Source organism: Saccopteryx bilineata, chromosome 11, assembly GCF_036850765.1.
Source record: "Saccopteryx bilineata isolate mSacBil1 chromosome 11, mSacBil1_pri_phased_curated, whole genome shotgun sequence".
NCBI classification, from domain to species: domain Eukaryota; kingdom Metazoa; phylum Chordata; class Mammalia; order Chiroptera; family Emballonuridae; genus Saccopteryx; species Saccopteryx bilineata.
Genome location: NC_089500.1, coordinates 80,492,555 through 80,496,814, shown reverse-complemented (window position 1 = coordinate 80,496,814; position 4,260 = coordinate 80,492,555).

Genomic DNA, 4,260 nt, shown 5'->3' with positions numbered 1-4,260 from the left:
CTGACCAGTGGTGATGCAGTGGATTGAACACCAACCTAAGATGCTGAGGGTCCTGGTTCAAAACCCCACGGTCGCTGGTGAGAGCACAGGCTCAAGGGCTTGAACTCAGGCTTACTGGCTTGAATGTGGGATCATCAACCTGATCCCGAGGTCACTGGTTAGAGCCCACGGTCATTGTCCTGAAACCCAAGGTTGCTGGCTTGACCACAGTCAAGACACATATGAGAAGCAATCAATAACCAACTAAAAAAAAAATGTGAAGTGCCCTGGCTGGTTGGCTCAATGGTAGAACCTCCATCTGGTGTGTGGAAGTCCCAGGTTCCATTCCTAGTCAGGGGATGCAGGAGAAGCAACCATCTGCTTCTCGATCCCTCTCCCTTCCTCTTCTCTCTCTCTCTCTCTCTCTCTCTCTCTCTCCTTCCCTCCTGCAGCCATGGCTCAGTTGGAGCAAGTTGGCTCCGGGTACTGAGAATGGCTCCATGGCCTCACCTCAGGTGCTAAACTAGCTTAGTTGCCAAGCAACAGAGCAGCAGCTCCAGATGAGCAGAACATCGCCCCCTAGAGGGCTAGCAGAGTGGATCTGGTCCGGGTGCATGCAAGAGTCTTGTCTCTCTGCCTCCCTACCTCTCACTTATTTTTTTTTAAAAAAGGTGAAGCAACTATGAGTTGATGCTTCTCATGTTTCTCCCTTCCCCTCTCTTTCTTTCTCAAAAAAAAAAAAAAAATAGAGATAGTTTCCAGTGGGAACTTGACCCCATTTCTCATAGAAATGGTGGCACTAAACAGGACCTCTGACTCAAACTTGAAGAAAAAAAGGATTTGCCAGGATCATGTTGAGGACTGGCAGATCCAAACAGATAGAACAGGGCGCATGAGTTCACAGCTTAGAGTGAGTGAAACAGCAGCTGAACCCCAGAAAATGGTCCTGACCACTCACTCAGTCGTCTCCTGTTTCAGGATTTAGACCCATCTGACAGGATGGTCGGTCAGCGGCCCCTGAATCACCTGAGCCAGGGCTGGACACGGTGAGGTTTGGGACACAGTGTCCACTTGAGAAGGGCGCACCCTGGGCTTCTCGGGCTGCCTGTGATTGCAATAGGGGTGTGCACAGCAGTCGTCCGGAATGTCACCCAGAATGAGAGCCAACACCCTGCCGTGTGGCCGTGCAGCTACTTATGAGGGGCAGGTGTTCACAGTTTTATGAGGACGACTCAGAGGATAACTGTTATCAAAGGAGAAACGGGCCCTCTGCCTTCTCTAATTCTCATCACGAAAACGCAGCAATTTAAAAATGAACCTTTTCCTAGCCTGACCAGGCGGTGGCACAGTGGATAGAGCATCGGACTGGGATGCGGAGGACCCAGGTTCAAGACCCCGAGGTCGCCAGCTTGAGCACGGGCTCATCTGGTTTGAGCAAAAACTCACCAGCTTGGACCCAAGGTCACTGGCTCAAGCAAGGGGTTACTTGGTCAGCTGTAGCCCCCTGGTCAAGGCACATATGAGAAAGCAATCAATGAACAACTAAGGTGCTGCAACAAAGAATTGATGCTTGTCATTTCTCTCCATTCCTGTCTGTTTGTCTGTCCCTATCTATCCCTCTCTCTGACTCTCTCTCTCTGTCTCTGTAAAAAAAAAAAAAAAAAAAGGAAAAAGGAAAGAAACAAAGAGGAAAAAAAAAATGAACCTTTTTCCAAAGGAAAACATACATTTTTTTAAACAGAGGGATATTAAAATCTAACTCAAAGAAATACCTTGATCTGTACACAATTGTTTAAAAATTAATTGTAGAGATAAGGCAAAGTTGGGTCTAATTTTTTTTCACCCAGAGATATCTTGAGTCTATTTCTACCAAATCAAACAAAGTAGAACACAAGAACAAACAATTCACAAGCATTATAAAGTGAAGTTAAAGATTAAACTGTTGAGACCAAGTTGCTTTATCTGACCTGGTCAGTAATTTCAGGCTTACAAATATTTCACACAATATTAATATTCTGAAGTTGTTGATTATTTATCACACGGTCCAGAGTCCTTCAAGAAGCACTCAGGGAGAAATCGTTTATCCAGAAAAATCACACTTACACGCCCCACCCCCCCGCATAATGGATGTATCAGCCAGGCTTCAACTCTCTCGTTCCTTTCTCTTCCTATCTTAAAAGAGTATCGTACAAGCTTACCTGAAGGAATTGTGAGACTGGCACCCAATAAAAGCTTGGAAAACAGTAGCTTCTGAATCCCCGAGACCCAACTCCTGGTTTGTGGGAAGGACCCTGCCAAGCGCCACGCCTCCATGGTACTTGCCAGGTGCGTTAAGTAGTCAAACTCCACCTCAGAAGGAGATTGCCACAGAGGCTAAAAACCAAGATGGAGCTGAGAGAGATGGATGGGGGCTGAAGCCAGGAGACCTCAGAGTGAAGCCAGGTTCATTTTCCACGGCTGGATTCTGACTCGAACGCGCACACGGGGAGAGAGAGAGACTGGTTGCCGGCCCAGCCAGCGCATGCAGCAGCACACTGAAGATGGGCTATCTCCGTAGAGCTGGGAGGCTGAAGGCATTGCCTCTCCTCTGAGGAGAGAGGTGGGCAGAGGTGCACACCAGTGTGGAGGGCAGGGAGGAGGGGTCCCACCATGCGGCCGTGTAGATGAAAACTAGCCAGCCAAGAGAAACTGAGGCACGGCCTCCACGGTTCCCCCTTGGGAGTCCCAGACTCACAGTGTTTGTTTTCCCAAGAGCGATCCACACACTGCATGACAGCAGGTCTACAGTACACAGATTTAGAAATAACACAGAGTATAATTTTATATAGCTGTGAACGTGCCCGTAGAGAGTGAAAGCAGAACAACGTGGAGAAACCTCACGAAATGGACGTGAGCTGTTTCAGTCATTGTTTCTGTGTGTGAGAGGGGAAAGCCACGGAGTGAAGTTCTAGTTCGTCTGTATGTTCATACATTGCAAAGGGACACATTAACAAAACTTCTCAGGGAAAAATAAAACCACAACTGTACTAAATTGCTGTATTTCATTATATATAATAGCCTCTCTCTCTCTCTCTCTCTCTCTCTCTCTTTTTAATTTTTTTAAAACAGAACTAAAGTCATTCAAGTTATCACAAAAACAAACAAACAAAATAGCAAAAGCCACATAAGACATCTGAACTAGAGAACCGTGAGAATTAATAAATAAAGGAAAATCTCGTTGATGACGATAAAGTTGGGAGTGAGAGGCCGGAAAGGGGACCCTCACACACACACCCCTGGGCATCAATTTACAGACCCAACAGGAAGAACAGTCAATCACCCACCTTCACAGACAGAGAGGCGCCTATCAAGTCAAGAGCACTTTTCTGTGCCAGGAGGTGGAAGGGCGGTTTCCATCTAGGCCAGCGGTTCTCAACCTGTGGGTCACCACCCTGGCGGGGGTCCAACGACCAAAACACAGGGGTCGCCTAAAGCCATCTGAGCAATAGATTGCCTTCAAAGAGTTCCCAAGTGAAAGTGCCCCCAGGTGTTGCCACGGACAGGTAAGTGCCTCAGGGGAATTTGCATTAATTGCAGGAGAAGCCAGGAGGGAAGTCGCACCCTTCAGAGTACATGCCTTAATAAAATATCTCTCTTTCTGGCCCTGGTGGGTGGTTCAGTGGATTGAGCATCGTCCCAAGCTCCGAAGGTCTCAGGTTCCATCCCCAGTCAGGGCACATGTGAGAAGAAGCCATCAATGAATGCACAAGTGAGTGCAACACATGTTGGTGCTTCTCTCTCTCTCTCTCTCTCTCTCTCTTTCTCTCTCTCTCTGTCTTGCTCTCTCTCTCTCTCTCTCTCTCTCAAATCAATGGAAAAATTTTAGAAAACATAGACCTCTTTCTGAGGAGCTTACTATTACTGAATAGCTTAAATATTATAGACAGAAGTGATTTTTTGGAACAGAAGGGAGGCAAGGAGAAAGGAAGGGGAGAAGGAAGTGAATAGGGCATTTCTAGAGCAGGTAGAAAGCTATATAGCATTCCTATGTATCCAGAACCATCCTCAATAGAAAAAAAATCCTAGCAGCACTCAGGAGCAGGCAGGTTCGACCCCCCAGCAGAGAAGGAGACCAGACGGTCTCAGTTTATTATGATCATGAAGTTCCTGGGCATGGAATGGTTTTAAGACTCACACCCCTGCCCTGAAGAGTCAAGGCAAAGGTCAAAGTGAAATTAAAAATTAAATTTTAACTTTGATGTCTGAGGTCAAAGGATCGGGTGGAGGGTTTGCAGGGCTAAA